This window comes from Dermacentor andersoni, chromosome 1 (genome assembly GCF_023375885.2).
Source record: "Dermacentor andersoni chromosome 1, qqDerAnde1_hic_scaffold, whole genome shotgun sequence".
Lineage (NCBI taxonomy): Eukaryota > Metazoa > Arthropoda > Arachnida > Ixodida > Ixodidae > Dermacentor > Dermacentor andersoni.
In genome coordinates, this window is record NC_092814.1 from 361287600 (window position 1) to 361305861 (window position 18262).

Consider the following 18262-nt stretch of genomic DNA (forward strand, 5'->3'; position numbering starts at 1 on the left):
ATGCATTCCAGCATTTGGAGACTGCTTATGCCGATAGCCGCGTCAAATGCATTGGCACGCATGTTTAAATGACTAATGTGTCCACTTGTTACGCGTGCACTGCTCGTATCCTGCGGCAGTGCTCGTTCTAAAAGCTTCGAAGACCATCTACACTCATGCGTGTGTTCAATTTATATATGCACAGGATGGACTTGCCGGCTAGTTGGTTGAGCATTTTAGAAGAAACAGCGCAACACAAGGACGACGCAAAAACATGCCACACCACTAAGCGCTGGTGTGGTTGATGCTTTTTTTCGTCCTTGTGTTTGCGCTGTTTCTTCTTCCACGATACACGCACACCACAGGTACGCGAAAGTTTAGGAGCATAAGTGGTTAACTCTGTTTTCCCCGTTTTCTCTCAGTGTCAATGGCACAGTGCGTTGCCCGGAATTGTGCACGCTTACCCCCATATGCAGAAATGCATCATAACTTGAAGCCCATGCTTGACTTGATCTAAACGATGCAAGTCGTGAACGCACCAAAAGAAAGGCAGTGAGCGTCTTGGGGGACGTTCGCGCCAGGCGTCGTTTATATCAAGTCAAGCATGAGCTTTGTATTAAGATACATTTCTGAATACGGGGGCTAGACATCTGCTTCTTCCAGAAAATGTCGAAGAAACGCCCGCCAAAACCAGGCACATTCGTAAACTTAACTAGGCAATACGAAGCTCCATAGAAAAAAAGAAGAGTGGTATTAAAAGCTTTCAGTATTTTTCTTTACTCCAAAATAGTTGCGCTCTCGTGGCTTCACTGTACAGAGATAGTGCAGCGTTAGCTAGAAAGCATGAATTTCCTAACTCCATGCCAAAATAAGCTTGTAAAATTATTTAGGTGCTAGAATCCAGGGTTTGTAGCGATCCTTGAAAATCCTTTATTTCTAAAATGCCATTTTCAAGGCATTGAAAACCCTTGAATTTTTAGAAGTACTGGAAAGTCCTTAAACTTGTACACTTGGCTAGACTTAGCAGACATTGCCAAGCGCTTTTTTTCTCTTCTGTGACACTCTTTCGCGTGTCACAGAAAATTGTCTCTGGAGGCAATAGAAGGAAAGCGACATCCTTAATGTTGAAATTACAAAGGAGCTGCAGATACCAGTTTTATGCACATGGAACCGGCGACAAATGTGCTTGGTGGAGCAGAAGCAGGAAGCTCAACAGTTGAGGCATTCGAAGAGAAGCCGTGAAGAGTAAATTAGCAGTCTTTCAAATGTTTGAAATCACTGAAATGCGATTTGTTTTGTTTTCTTTCGTTTGCATTAAAGTTAACGGTGTTCTTGAACAAGTTATTGCCTGTCCAAACTACTACACACATTGCACGAGGTCCTTGAAGTTACTGTGTCGGGGCCTCGAAAGTCCTTGAAAACCATTGAATTTTGTTCTTCAATATTGCTACGAACCCAGTAGAACAACTGTCATGGAGTAAAAACCTTGGCTGAACAGGGGCTTATACGCAGAGCACAGGAACACTAGAAATGCAGTAGTAGGCATGGAGGGCCCTGAAATAAATGTGCATCTGCTCGTCTGCCTTATGTTTCTGCACCGACTGTCGCATTTTTAATAGAAGTGCACTTTCTGTTCTACTCCAATAAACGCAACATTACCAACTCCAGTGTGGGGCAGTCCTTCAGTCAGTGCAGAACTTTTTCTGTACACCCAAGTCAGCTCTGTCATTTTTCCAGCATTGTAGTACAAGATTTGTTAAACTGGTTTAGCAGAATATGAGGAGTATACTCTTAAATTAGCTGTTTATTTGTATGCACAAGTTCAGGTCCTCAGTTTGGTTGCATGACAAATTGCCATACCTCAATAGATACAAGAAACAATTTTATTACAGTTTAATAAAATCCAAACAGTAATAATCACAACAATATAATGACATACATTTCTTTTGGTACGTATACAGCCCATGTCTTGGCAGTGTATAAATTCAACTATACACCGCAAGTACTGTGTCCTGACCACTATTATTCACATGTGTAAAACCATCACAGCAATTCAACAAATATCACAGTAATTAGTGAGATACACTTTGTAACTGCTTTACATGAGCATAATGTATACAAATGGTCCCTGTGTACCTACACATGACTAGTGCCACCCGAGTACTATTACTCACAGGTGTAAAACCAGCAAAGCAGTTCTTTAAAAAATATCACAGCGCTTAGTGACGTACATGCTGTAACTCCCTTGTAGAAACCTAATACAAACACGTCAGGACACAGAAAGCTAGCAGTGGGCATACATGGGAAACCACCGCCTCAATACTAATTCACAAGTGTAAAACCAACCAAGCAGTTCTTTAAAGAATATCACAATGCTTAGTGACATACATTTTCTAACTAGCTTATATAAGCTTTATACAAACATGAAAACATACACAAAGCTAGCGGTGTACCCGCATAGAAGTGCGGCCATCTGAACACGATTATTTGCAAGTGTAAGCTCAACAGAACAGTTCGTTATAGTGACGCACATTTTGTAACTGCCTTATACAAGCTTAGTGCAAGCACAAGAATGCAGAAAAATATAAATTAAAAACTTGCCCTATGCATACACAAACAGATCAACACAAATGGTAAACACCGCTTTGAAGACAAATGTGACTGTGGCAAAGCGCAGTGCTGTGCCGGTTGAAATTGCCACCCACAAAAGTATTGAGCAATGCTTAAACCACAGGCAATAAAGTGCTGAAAGACTGCGTCTCTAACGTAACTATTTTAATTTAAATTTCTTGAATATAGGGCTCGTTTGCAGATAAGGCATCTGATCCAACTGACCTGATTTTACACCTGCTACATGCATACAATGCACTCAGATATAACTGGTAATAATAATTATAAAAGGCATTTAAAAACTTGATAGTATGATGAAGATGCATGACTAGAAAAGTTCTGTCCCCCTCGTACTTGTTAAAAAGGTGTAAGTACGACACATGTTCTTTTTTTCCTCAATTTTTGCATTAATGGACAGCCGGGAACCTCGAACCGACAAAAAAAGACATACTGCTATGTTAATAGTGTTATGGATAATTTTTTGTGAAAGCTTTTTTACAGACAAGTTGCAGTCTCGTTTCTGGAGGTTGAGCTGTATCTTGCAAAATAACTTGAAAAGTGGTCACATGGGAGCATGACACTATATCATAATGTCAGTTTCAGTTGACTCTCTTGCCCTACAAGTCGCTGCTCACAGTGGCCAGTGATGCAACAGCAGTGTCGGTGTGATTTTCATCACACTTCTGTCCTATGCCATTCTTACCAGTGTTGGCGGCACATAGATACCCAAATTTCGATAGTGTTTCTTTCTCAGGTGGTCGCTTTTGATTTGCTCAATATCAGTTGGCACTTCAGCTGCATCAAACTTCTTTTTTACCTCTTCAACAACATCAACAACAACCTTATGACACCTGTGTTGTCCTTCTAGTTGCCTACAAAGACCAGTCAATCTAGCAACAACACTGACAGTCTCTACTATCTTGTAATGGAGGAGAGGTGTGTCCCACCATGTGTTCCACATTGTTGTCACTATGTGGGCTGGCTGGGGAGGCAACAACTGTAATATGTTTGCATTTGCATATATTAAAGTGATGCTTGTAGTGTGTTATAACACCTAACTTAATCTTGCACTTGCTGCACAATAACACTGGCTCACAGTCGTGGTGAAAAGCTTTTGTATGTTGCGCAAATGAGTTGTATCCACTACAAAAAAAGTCAGTGATAGCACACATGTTGCTCTACCAGGCCTGGTGTGGTTCCTTCTGACACTGCTGCTGATGCTTACGCGCTGCTGCTTGCCTCGTACACTGTTGCAGCTGCAGTGGACATGGCAGTCTCTGTATCTATTGCTGCCGTGTCATCTGTCATGGTAACTTCCAAGTGGTATCGGGCTCACTTCTGCAACAGAGATGTTGTTTGCCCCTTGAGGGCTCTCATGATCAGGGCCAATAATTTCGTAGGCATTGTCTCCTGCATCGAAGAACCAATAAGAACAGCATGAATTAATAAACAGCTCTAAAAAGTACGGACATCAAGACTTAACCACAAGCTTTGCACATAAGTGACTGGGCTCAATGAATAATACTTGCAGGAGGAGTTACACAATTGTTTGTGTATATTACAGTAAAGCCTCATCAGAAGATATTCAAGAGGCACGGGAAACATGTCTCTCGAAACCAAAAATTTTGAGACACTGAGGAGCCAGACTAGATCACTTTATTATGCATCATCACTAAAGTATGTTTTGATATATCTGAAGGAATAAATGCTCAGGGTGGCTTAAAGCGCCCCTAAACCACTTCTCGACATTTTTTGAACATTTCAAGTAAACACGCGTATCGAAATCAGAATGCCGTCACGATCGACGAAGCCAAATGCCAGAGTGCGTAGCACTGCCGGAGCACCACAATATGAAGAAAATGACCCCGTGCGCCTCTCTGGACCTATTCTGCACCCCCCAGTTTGTCCTGACATCACCAGGCTGTCTCTGATGATGTCACCAGTTTCCGGTGCTGTCGATTGGTCAAACGAAAGTGTACGACTGCCGGCAAGGCCTGCAAGCAAATACACACACTCCTTCTTCCTCGTCGCGTTGCGCGCGATGCCATTGTGGGCAGCCAATGGGGGCAAAGAACAGAAACGCCAACAGAAGGGTCTCCCTATGAGGCTCTTCAACACGAGTCGCCATACAGTTCCGTTGTATTAGCGCCACCCCTCGCAGGACGACGGGCCAGCGCGGCAGCAACAGAGCTCGTTGGTGTTGGCCTGTCCCGTAACATTTGGAGGTGTACTAGGCAAGGAAAAGACGATACTGTCCATATGGCGTGTACCAGATGAAAGAGTAAAATGAGTGGGGACTACTTTTCGATAATCAAACACACGTAGCTCCACTATTACTGCACCGTTTCGAAAAATTCTCGTGGCTACCTGTTCATTGCCTTATTGTGTAGAACTGCAACACCGCAACTAAATTTCAACCTCGGTGGTTTAGGGGCCCTTTAAAGAAGACATTCACAGCATTTTAGTGACTGTAGATTGTGTTAGCTTCCTTCCCAACTTCTGGAATTTAAACCCTTCACTTTGCAAGCCTTGTTGCTCGCAGTACCTTTGAGATGCTCTTAGACGCTCGTCAGCTTCAACTGCCGACACTTTCTGCCCTGCACTGTCCTCGTTGCCCTCCTTTTCTGGTTCATGCTAAAAGAGACATGCGCGATTGACTTGTGTAAGGATTGCGTGATCTTTATGCCCTTCGGAGCACACAAGGTGCACAAAGTGAATGTGTCTGGGTTGTGTCCCTTCGAAGTAGTGAATAATTAAAAAGTCATCCTTAGTAACAAAGGTGTCTCTTGTATACAGTATTGTTAACGTGGCAAACATCGGAAAACCAACCAAACCATTTTCAGATGTCTCTTACAACCAAGTGCGTCTTGTAATGAGATTCTACTGTACTGAATATTTTTCAACTATGGATCATCTGCATGTACATATAGTCACAAAGACATGTTGTGTGGAATGGCGAATCGGGAAACAGTTCGTACTCTTACTTTTTGTCCCAAACATAAGCAGCTGATAACAATATGATAAAAAAGCAGGCAATGAGGCTAGAATGCAACATAATCCTTCAGCTCTAAACAGTTTTTTGGGCCCACATCATTCCCTCATATGACATAAGGAAACAACTTGATTGCAGTAATGGCTGCATGTGATCTGAGTTGATTGAAACAAACTATACGTAAGGTTGTCCTGTATGTAATTTTATCAGAGTGCTTTTTATATGTCCTGCTGGTGATCCTGGCTGCACGATGCTTCTCATGCTCTTTGGCACGATTCCTTTTTTTTCCACTCCACTTTTTTTTCAGATTTTCTCCCTTTTCCCTTCCCCCTTGTGTAAAATAGCACACTTGAAGTATCAAATCTGTTGAACTAACATGTGTATCAAACCTGTTAACATGTGTGCTTCTCTGTGGTCTGTGTTGTATTCCTGCGCTGCACAATTCAATTCAAGATGAAAGATGGAACGTCCCTGCCTTTAGTTTAATTGTGTGTGTGTGTGTGTGTGTGTGTGCGTGTGCGTGTGCGTGTGTGTGTGTGTGTGTGTGTGTGTGTGTGTGTGTGTGTGTGTCATGTTTTGAAATATATGTACATTCAGGAGTGCCTGCATGCCCTTCTCTCCTGCTCCAGTGACGAAAAGGAGAGCCTGTTTATGTACCATAGTAAAAAATTCAAAGGTTTTCGCTGTGCCCATTACATCCCTTATCATATGGATCTGTCACAATACACAGTAGCAGTGGTCCATAATACTAGCCCATCCCAACATAATTATAAATTAACACATACCGACATGCTGCGAAACAGCTGTTGCAAAGCCGCTGGTGAAGGCAATTTCCGCAGCACTGCAGTGGTACAGCCGAGTTCCACCTGTATGGTGACAAATCCATATGCGTGTTAGCAACTCAGTAGTTGCTGATGGTTTCATAAGCTTTACACTACACAATAAAGTAATCTAGACAACTTTGTTGGAACAAATGCACATAATTAGGACACCACTTAAACACTAACACGATTAATTGCCCCCAATCTCTCACTCACTAAGGGATAATACTACTGAAACATCGGTGCAGAGCTCAGATTAACACAGCCCATAAAGGACAAGCGTTCTTTGAGGAAAACAGCTATAACAGCGGTTAGTTTTCTTGATCATTTTATGTGGTAGCTTTGATTTAAATGTCATGCTGTACTATAAAATACGAAGTGCCGCATTTCTAGCAGCAGAAGGCGTCGTCAGGCTCATGGTACAACAGATTTTTGCACTGTTTGTCAGTGAGTCGACACATACAAAGAAAACCGAATTCACACATACATATACAGTGTCAAGTGCACTTCTCCTTCTGAAAACGCAGCCACCAGTTCCAATGTTGCTGAAAGGAAAGGTTATATAAAGTGCGAGACTGCATGGAACTGCCACTTATGACTGTATATGTATGGTCTGCTGATAGCAGAGGTAGTCACATGCTATTTCTAGTCTCTTTTAGAAGCATTACTAAAGAATAAATTAAAATCTATTCATAAGTCACGAATTTCATGAATCCACAGTTTGGCTAAATAACCTGTGAGAAAAAGACATGTTTACCTGGAATAGCAACCTTTTTTCCTGCTGCAAAACTTTCCTTGGAATTAATGAAATAACTTTACAGCGTCATAATGCGTTTCTCGCAACTACTTGCCGGCAGTGGCGAGTTAAGTGTTTATATCCGACTCATTGGGCGACAATACTGCCAAACACAAATGCTTCACGAACACGAGAACACGTCCCTCGCAGAGAATAGCAACCATATATGCCTCTGTGAGATATGATCGCACCTTTGTGGTCAAAATGTACATTAGAACGACAGCACCATCTCATTAAAAAAAAAGCCTCCGTACAAGGCAGCCGCCAACTGCATAATGTGAAATTGCAACTGATGTCCACTTACTGGTGGCCTATGTTTGAGTCACTTTTGGCAATTGACTGGGTGCTGAGAAATGCACATCCTGGGTTGTCCCTGCAAAACATACAGGGTTATGTCAAATGTGGAAAATATATATATGCCGGCATTTCATCAGTCGCAAAACAAACGAGTAAACTAATAAACAACTGTAATGTAAACAGAGTACACATCATAAGATAGGCTGTCAACTGCTAATGCATTACGCAAAAAACCTAATGCATAGGAAAGACTACATGTATATACACGAAGCTGACACACAATTTAATTCGCTGTAGGTTTTTCCGTGCAGTATATTCAAATTATTATGTCTCGTGGTTAGAGCAAAATTAGTGTAAATTACGAACTAAATTATCTACCCTGGAAACTTTTCTTCAATATGCACCTGTGTGCGCTTCGAACGAGAAGCGTTGTAAAATTTACGTACATGGCATTTAACAGAGTTACTGAACACGGATTTCCTTTGCCCTGTGTCGTGTACAGTGAGCTACATATATCTGCCCCCCCCCTTTTTTGTACTAGCCATACTGCGTGCCACTGCACCTATACGCACGTCAATAAACCTCACGACACAGAAATAAAAAAAGCGCCAATCACCCATGCCTGCATGTTGTAGTTGGCCTAACCTAACCAAGCATGGGCTGTTGCTTTTTATAGTAAACACAGGCACCGTGCTCATTGCAAGTATGTATCATGTCGCTAAGCAAATATGCAATTTCATTGTACCACTATTTTTTTATCACATGGATATATCTGTTGAGAGGCAAGACAAAAAGCAGTCACTTCTCAGAACTAATCAGCTTTCTTAAAACACATTTTTAACTTTTCAATGACACTTGCTGCAATGTGTTTGTCTCCAGAGAGCATACTTAATTTGACTTTCCAATCAGAGACATTACATAAATATACCATGTTAAGATGACTGCCTGGAGCACGTGAGAATTTTCATCTTCGTGTAACATACTGTATCTTGATTTTGTTGACATTTGGTCAAATGGTACACCCAATATACCCACATACTAGTTTTCTTGTCCAAATAACATGCCAATGTATTTTGATTTTTTGGCATTGGCTCCTCTGCACTACGTGAAGTCGCGCTGCACTGGCTCTTTCACATCCTCGTGTCCTTGCAGCTGCCTTCTGGCGTTATATAAAGCGGGTGCCTGAAAAATATCGTATGCAAACGTCAACACAAGGGCATGGTGCAAAACAACATCAAGACAGTCAAGGCCATGGCAATAAAAAAGTCTTAGCTCTTAGTCTTCCTAGTGAAATGCATGCAAAACATCCAAATGACTGCAACAGTCAACTGCTAAACTAACTTCAATTTTTAGATTTAAGCAAAAAAACAAATAAACCACAGTTCATCCTTGTTTTTCATGAATGTTAGAATACTCCTGCTAATGAATAGAATATTGGTCATTTTCAGACGTCATAGGTCTGTCATGAGTCTGGTGTATCGCAAACACCACTTGTGACACATCCTAAGCACGTGCCCAGTGTGCCCCCCCCCCCCCCGCACCATCCCTGGTTGTGCCACTGCTGAAGCCATAATTTGAGAATTATCGCTGCAAACATGATGCTCAGTAGGGATGAAAATATTGTCCTTAAGCTCAATGGATATATGGGTGTGCCTATAAAAAAGGGCAACAAGGCTTGTTATGGCAAGCTTACCCACATTTCAATACTTACTTTCAATACATTTCAAGCTTACTAAAAGGCATGAACTTATTTTCATGCATGAGGTGCGCAGTGGAGTTCATTTTTGACAGACCCGACTACTGCTGCAGTTTGAAATCTAGCATTTTAGATTGTTGTAGGCATGTAAAAGTTGCAGTTAAACCGCAGTTATTAGTTTATTACACCAACCTATTGTTCTGTGTACGACAGACTGGTAACACGGAATTAAAGCAACATTTTATTTTCATACTTTATTTCTCTACTAAAAATATTCAAGCGATAACCACATTTTGATTTGCAATTCAGTAGCAAGATGCACACATTACGCTTGTAAACCCCAGAGGAAGGCTGATTTAGCTGTTCATATGACATAACTCTGACACGCCAACTCATATTAGCAAATGCACAGGCATGTCCAAAACAATAAGCGTATGCAAAGCGCCCCTGCAATTGTAATTCCACACAGCAGCCGTTATATTCGATGCCGATGCGTAACTAGCTGCTCGACAATTCACCGAGTTCGTAGACATAAGCATCCTTTTAGTTTCGCACCGTGCACGAAAACCGCAACAGGAGACAAAACCAGACCTATAATCACACCATTTCAACATGAGCAAAAACAGTTCAGTCTTAGGGATGAACACTGTGAGAGCGATTTAGTGCGCGACGGCGACGAGCGACGGCTTCGAGCGACAAAACGGGCCGTCGCTTGAACAGATGGCTCGGTTCTGGAAATCTAGAAATCGTCGCTCGTCGCCCAGAAGTGCTATGAGCGACTAGCCAATAGCGCGAAGCCGGAAGTGGATGTACATACATCGCTCAAATACTACCGATTGTCGCGCGGAACGAGCAAATGATTCAATTTTTATACGTGCAAGGATAAGAACGTACTGCAAGACCTCCGGAAATATTTTATGCTACTTTATATAGTAAAATACATCAACGTAAATTACTAAAGCACGCTTCACGCGTGACTGCAGCCCTCATGCCGGCAACACCGGGGAGGCGTCGCTCAAAATCGTCGCTCGCACGGAGTACGACTTGTAGGCGACGAGCGAACGCGACAGCCATCTCCGTCGCGTCGCTTGTAGCTGCCGCGCGCAAGATCGCTTATATGGGGTTTATACTTTTGTCAGCATAAAAACATGGATTCCTCATGCGTTTTCAGTAAGTTCAAGATAACGCGCCCAACTGACCTCTTGCAGCATGCAGCTGAATGCCTGCGGCAAAGTTTCTAACTAGCACTGGTGCTGCACGTAACTTCAGTGGTCGCAGATTCCCCCTGCGCGAGACACCGTCAAGCGCGCGGTTTATTTATAAAAAAAAAAAGCATGCTGCCAGCAAAATGACGCCTTCTGTTATGTGATTCCTTAGTTCAACAGCGTTCCGTACACAGTAGACTGCCAAACTGAATAAATTCAAACACACAAAACGCACGCTAATCACGCTCCGCATAGGCTCGGAATCACGGGCTGGTGAACTAACCATTTTAAGCGTCCTCTCGCCTGGCGTCTTATTGAACATACCATAGTTCTGGCAGCGTTTGCGATTTTTAAAGCTCTTACGGACAACGGCAAAGTGATAAAATCACATGCAGTTATCGCGACGACTGGCTTTTTCGATCGACATCGAGAGACAGCGCGTACGCCTAGTCCTTTGTCAATCGCGTCGGCTAAGCGCAGCGACGACTTCCTGGCGATAGCATGACATATACGGAGAATGTGCACCTAAGTTAGAATTCACTTACCGTGGAGGATTTGTTGTTATATCCAAGGCATGACGAACGACTGTCGTGTTTTCGTAGCGACGCGAGATTGCTGACACACGATCTCCCTCGGCTGGCCTTTGCTCGCTGGACGGATCCTCTTTCTCCGGTGCTGTGTTGTTCCGCGATCTTGAGCGCGCGCGCGCGCGCGCGCGCTGTGGAGCCACTCCGAGTGAAAAAGTAGAGCGCTCGCTACGCGTTCCTTTGAACTGCGGCGGCCTGTTCTCTTAGAAGCAAAACGATGTGTTCTTTGCTCAGCGTGCATGAATGATACATTGCCATGTTCGGGGCAAGCCACCTACAGTTTAAGCAGAAGATTACGCTACGTTTTGTTTTCTATTGCCGCAAGAGTCTCTCTTATCTATTGTCGCAAGAGTCTTTTCACTCTCTCTCTCTGAAGGGGAGAGTGAAAAGCACATTTCACTCTTTCCTTGGTGACAGAGTGAACAATGCATTTCACTCTCCTCGACATTTTGCGAGAGTAAAACGACGCTTTGAAGAGTGAACCGGCAGCTTCACTCCTGCGATACCCTTCCTAGTTTTTAGTGTGTGGTCGCGACGCCACACTGCCGTTTGACACCATCCTCCCTTCGGTGCCACGTTTTGCAACTGAGTACGCTCGTGAAGTCATCGATCGCGCTCGCATGGCACGTCAAGTCGCCCAATCTCGTTTATTAGCCTCACAGCATATACAGAAAGAGAGTTACGACCGCTGCCATCGCGATGTTAAGTTAGCCCCAGGTGCTTGGGTGCTCCTCTGGTCACCATATCGTCGGGTTGGCCTCTTCCAGAAGCTTCTCTCTCGCTACACAGCGCCTTATGAAGTCCTGCACCAAATTACTGGCGTCAATTACGAGATTTCGCCGCTACACTTTGATGCATCCTCAAGTCAGACGTCTGTCGACGTCGTGCACGTTTCGCGGCTCGAGCCATACTTCGCTCGCAATTCTTCGCCTGCCATGCGCCGAGACGGCGCTTCGCCACCCGGGGGTTCTCTTACGGAAGGATGAGAGAAGAAAGAGGAAGAAGAAGATCGGATACGCTGGCTGCTGCGTGTTGTTGGTGGGTAGCCATCTTAGATATTCTGACTCATCCTGTATATATTGTAAATATAGTTTTTATATACTCGCAACATCCCCGTAGCAATATTATGGGCAAATGTTCATCTTTCTCGGGGATCAAATTCCAGCCGCGGGGGCCACCTTTCGTGGGGTCGAAAGGCAAAAGCATACGTGCTCCGAGGGAACATTAAACATCCCCTGATGGCCAAAATAATCCCGCAGTACCCCACTACGGCGTGCCTCGGAATCAAATCGTGGTTTGGCACGTAAAACGTCAGAATTTTATAAAATCTTCGTTTTTTATTTTCACTGGTGTAGTATTGCTGTTTATATCAGTGCCCGCCCATACCGGGTGGAAGATTTTCGTGACGCGCTCGCTCCACTTTCGCTCCTGCCGGAAGTTATCGCCTTAGGCGCGTACCGCATGAGTCATGTGTGGGCGGTTACATTCAAGGATGCCGACGCCGCGAAGAAGATTGTCAACATCGGCGAGTTGAAAGTGAAGAATGCGAGATGTCTCGTGATCGACCCTGCAAACCGGGATGTTCGAATGAAGCTGTACTGGCTCCTTCACAGCGTACCAGACGAGGACGCGCGTCTTGCCTTCCCGCCATTTGGGAAGGTGACGGACGTCTCAAGAGAGCTGTGGCGCGCTCACGGCGTGTCTGATAAGGGGTCAACTACGAGGATGGTGACCTTGAAGTTGAACGCTGGCGTGAAGCTCGACGACCTGCCGTACCAGGTGAACGTTGCTGGAGAGCTGGCGCTGGTTGTCGTATCGGGCAGGCCACCCCTGTGCCTTCGCTGCCGTGGCACAGGTCATATTCGGCGTGACTGTAAAATTCCACGGTGTGGTTCGTGCCGTCGCTTTGGACACGACGAGGGCCACTGCGCACGGTCGTACGCCAGCGTCGCCGGGCCAGTGAGCAGTGATGAGCCGTCAGCACTTCTCATGGATGAGGCCGACGCGGAGGAGGCATCGAAAGAAGCTAGCGGATCAGCGGTGCAGGAGACCACGTCGGCTGCTCCTAGGGCGCATCAGCTGGATGCGCAACCCAAGGCTCGCGCATCTCCCGGACAGACGCCTCTACCTCCGGCACAGGACGCCGTGGCGGCGTCAAAGAACACAGCGGAAACGCCTGACGCGTCTTCGGAGAACGCCACCCAACCGGTGGCGGAGCCCATGGACTTTTCCCCTGAAGGGTGCAGCCACATGGCCGGAAAGCGGTCGCACGAGGAGGCCGTGAGCAAGGCGTCGCAACCGGATGAAATAGGCGGTGATGAGCCTCCTTTTAAAGCAGCAGGTATGAGGCGAGCGTCCTGGAAACTGCGGCCGAACATTCCGGCCGAATCACGGCAGGCGGGGAAACCACTTCCTGAGTAACGTGCTGTAGATCCCGAAATGGGGTATGGGGGCGTGCGATGTTGTCGTGAGGGTAGACACCATAAGATAGGGTTTCTTTTCTGTCGATATGGCGATCCACCTTCCTGAAGCACTACGTGTAGCGACTCTGAATGTACGAGGTCTTGGAGCAAGAAGGCGACAGTGTCAACTTAGTCGCCTTCTCTTAGAAAATAATCTACACGTGGTGGCAATCCAAGAAACCAAAATTGATAGCCAGGAAGCGACTGATCGAATGGTGTCCACTTTCCGTCAGCATTACGATGTTTGTGTGTGTCATTCTGTCGGTGCCTCTGGTGGTTGTGCCCTTTTCATCCGCAATAGTGTCGGTATAACTGTGCAATTGCTCTTTTCGTGCTTAAGTGGACGCCTCCTGGTTGCCGATTTTTTGCAATATGGTCTGAATTTCCTTGTCATTTGTGCTTACGCTCCAAATGTAGAGGCGGAGAGAAAAGAGTTTTTTGAGCGTTTTCAGATGTATCTTGATTGTAAAAAAGTACTAGTTTTGTTGGGTGACTTCAATTGTGTTTGTCGTTCGGTAGACCGTGTAAAAGGTTTGCCAGTGCGAGATAAGAGTGCGGAGGTCTTGAATGTTGTAGTTCACGACCACAACTTAGAAGATATCGGAAGAGTTGTCACAAATGGTGCGCGTCCGCAATTCACACATTTTCAAGGCGATAGCCATGCACAATTGGACAGGCTGTATGTGTCGCTTGAACTTGTGCCACTATGCACATCGTACGAGGTTAAGCCAGTGTCTTTCAGTGACCATTGTCTAGTTATTGCAACCTTTGGTAAAAAAGAATACGAAAAGTACTTCAAGTGGGAACTTTGGAAACTTAATGCGAAATTGATGGAGGATCAGGTTTTCGTTAAGGATGTAGATGAGAAGCTAAAGAAGCTACTCACAGTGCAATCTTTAAGTATTGGTGTAGAGTGGGAGGAGTTTAAGCAATTAGTAAAAATGAAAGCCATCGAAAGAAGTAGCACATTGCGTTATGAAGACAAACGAAACGAAACACTGCTTCGTGAGCAACTTGAATTTCTTACGGGTATAGAATCCTCCCAACCACGTACTTACACCAACGAATTAAGACACATAAAAATTCAGTTAGAGAGAATTGATACAGAAAAGTACAGAGCGGCGGTTATCCGTGCACGCGCCGAGAAGCTGTGGGCCGGTGAAACGCCCACAAAACGTGCGTTATCGGACGAAAAACAATACGCCTGTAATAAGGAAATAAGGCAAATAAGAAACGGTAATGACGTTTCGGAGGACCGCAATGTAATCAAACGCGTCGTCGCTGATAATTTCAAAGAATTGCTCGGTCAACCGCGCACCATTATAGGGGGCTTTAAAGCAGAATTTCTGTCGTTAGTGCCAAAGCTGGAAGAAGAAGAAAGAACGCGTTTGGAACAGCCAGTTTCCATGAAAGAAATAGAGGATGCAATAGATGCACTACCTGTCGGCAAGGCACCCGGCCCTGATGGCCTAGGAGTAGCATTCTATAAAACATTCAAAACAATTGTAGCCCAGATTCTACTCAACGTTATCGCCGAATCGTATCAGAAAAAACATATGCCACTGTCCTTCACAACTTCGCACATCGTTCTCATCCCAAAAACTGAGACACCTGAAAAACGTCAGTTGGTGGGGTCTTATCGCCCGATAAGCCTTACCAACGTCGACTACAAGATATTTATGAAGATATTGGCCAAACGATTGCAGGGTGTGATAACGAGGCTGGTTGGCACGCATCAGACCTGTGGTATAAAGGGTAGAAGCATCGCCACGAACATACATGTAGCTCGAAGTGTGTTAGAATGTTGCGATGTATTTGGCGATCGAGTGGCTATGATGCAACTAGATCTCGCTAAAGCCTTCGACCGTGTTTCGCACGATGTTCTCTTCGCCATATTAGAGCATTCCAACGTGGGAAGCGTAATAACAGACGGTGTCAGGATGGCGTATGCTAACTGCTCAACTCGGGTCATTGTAAATGGGGACCTGACAGACAGCGTGCAAGTGCTGTCTTCTGTGAGGCAGGGATGTCCGCTGTCGCCCCTGCTATTCGCGGCTTACCTTGAGCCTTTGTGCAAGGCCATCCAAAGCAATGAACGGATAACTGGCTTCAGGTTACAGTCCACACAGGTGAAAATATTGGCGCATGCCGATGACATCGCCATATTCTGTTCAAATAGTGATAGTATTTGTGAGGCCGTGGCGGTAGTTGAATCCTTCTGCAAGTGCACCGGGGCGCAAATAAACTGGGAGAAGAGTTATGGGTTTTGGCATGGTGAATGGGAAGAAACGCCAGACTGCTTCGCTCGACTTCGGTGGTCAACCACTGCAACAACCTACCTAGGCGTGCCTCTCGACTCTTATCGCGACCCTGAGCCGTACTGGAATGAACAAGTGGCGAGAGCAAAGGAAAAGACTAACGCGTGGCAGGGGCGACAGCTGTCAATTTTCTCGCGCGCCACGGTCTGTAACCTATTTCTTACGTCCAAGATATGGTATGTCATGAATGTGCTGTGTGCTTCGCGGATCAACATCCAAAAAATCCACCGTATCTTCGCGTTTTCATATGGGCATCGACTTGGCAAAGGACCAGCCGCACAAACTTGTTCTTGCCAGTAATGAAAGGGGGCCTTGGGTTGGCACATTTATTTGTGCGACAAGTTGTGTCGCGCTTTATGTACCTTCGCGATCAGAATGATGTGTTCCTTCGCACAGTCATGCAAGTGCTTTTATGTCGTCAACTTCCAGGATTTGTTGTATGCTCGTGTGAAGCAATGCATGGTTCCGTTAAAGGTTACCTGCGAGAAGTCGTGCTTGCGTACAGAATGTTGCATGTGCGGTTTTCTGTGCAATATCTCGCCAATATTACTAGGAAAAAACTGTATAAGGACCTAATTGACACTATGCTCCTTGTACCGATTTACCGTATGTCAAACCGTGGAGGCCCAGGAGATGTCCTCAAAAGGGTTGAAAGAATGCCAGTACACCCTTCGGTAAAAACTTTTTTCTTTAAACTACACACTAACACATTATCAGTTAAAACATAGATGCATAACAGGGGTATTTTTGTCCCGTGGTCCATTAACTGCTTCTTATGCAAGAAACCTGAAACGATAGAGCATGCTTTTCTAGATTGCTGGGATCCCATCTTTTTCTGGGATGTGCTACAAAGGACTTTAAAGAAAGAGTTACCTTTAGATCCACATGGAATAAGATTCTTACCGGTAGAAACGGAGGCTTTTCCGTATGACGCTATAATGCTCCTGGGCCTCCTCAGTTTGTGGAAAGCTAGAACTCAATTCAACAATGCCGATGTAAATTCGCGACCTACACGTGATCACTTCATTGAATCTGTAGTACGGTTCAGGGATGTCCATCGGGCACTCCCTGAACAACCAACATGGATTGACATGCTAGATAAACTTGCAGCATTGAAAAAATTTTGATATGTCATGCCAGCAAAATCCTTGTTGACATATTTTTTTCCTTTTTCTGTTTTGTTTGTGTATGACAAAGCCGGCAATAAAGAAAAAAAAAAAAGTCCGCGTGGCCTAATGGATCAGGCGCCTGATTCCGGATCAGGAGATTGCAGGTTCGAGTCCTGTCGCGGACGTTTCTTCTTTTGCGGATTTTTTTTTTTGTCCCTCGTAACAAATTTTGCCGAAGTGAAGTCTGCAAATTTCCTAATTTCATCATGCAGCCTAATTCTCTGACGTCGTCGACACGCTTGTCCACCCTTGGCATCCATTCTCTAGCTTATATTCCACCGGTTAAGTACCCTAAGAATTACATCGCCGGCCCAGCGCCCTTTTTTACTCTCCCGGTCCGCTTTCTGAACCACGCCGCGGTCTTCCTGTTTCAGTTGCCATAAGGATAGGAGTGGACATGACATAGAACTGAATGCGGTTTAGGCAGAGGAGGAATGAGTCATATTGCGCTTTATCTTTTGTTGCTGTGCATATTAGTTGAAATTGAGGAATTGCACCAACAACTTTTTTCCACTTTGTCATGTTCCGATAGCTGTGACAGATAATCGTGTAGGCTTCAACAAATTAACTAGGCAGTTTGTCTCAAAAACAAGAACACACTTGCACCTTAAAAAGGTGTACAGTGGTGAGCAGCCTTGTCTAGAGAGCGCCGACGGCGCTCTGCGGAGCAAGTCAGCGCCACCTAACGTTGCGCTCTGGGTTTGAGCTATGCGTCTCGTGCGCATGTGCGGCCAAAATAAAGCGGTGCCTGCTCGTGGGTTCACGGCCTCAGTGCTTGCGCTTCAGTCCGCCAGGGCCGCGTTGAATGATATGTAACAGCGGCCGGAAAACCAACGCATTTCGTGCGAATCACGGGGCGGCTAGGCAAGCAAGTGCAAGTGATAGCGAGTGACCGCGCGTTTCAGGCGCAGACCAGGCTAAGAGTGCGAGAATTGGGCCTATATCGTTGTTTGGTGTCTATTTTCGTCTTGTCCGTATACAGTATATACAGGGTTTGAGCGTTAGCACCACGCACCATGCGTTGCAGGCATATTGTGTGATGGGGTGTCTTCGCGATGTGTCATTAGTGACACCGCATTTGGGATCCATCCAGATCTGAGAATTTGGCTTCCTCTACGCGGAGTGCACATGGGTGCAGCAGTTTATGTCGCTACGAGTGTAGAAAAATAACTCCTTCAATATCGTTTGAGTGGCGTCACTTAACGTGTAAGGCTCGATATTCAAGTGCTCTTTCTCGGAAACGGTAAAACAAAAATAAAAGACGAGAGGTGATCTAAAGAAAGAACAGCACATTTATTTAAATGATACAAGCACTTGCGATACCGACCAA

The 18262-nt window shown here is 45.0% G+C and overlaps 1 non-coding gene across 1 annotated transcript; it reads left to right on the top strand.

Annotated features, from left to right (window-relative positions):
* Positions 1-16984: 16984 nt before the first annotated feature.
* Positions 16985-17057, top strand: TRNAR-CCG (transfer RNA arginine (anticodon CCG)). The gene has a single exon. It is a non-coding gene; the product is annotated as a tRNA-Arg (tRNA).
* Positions 17058-18262: the final 1205 nt, after the last annotated feature.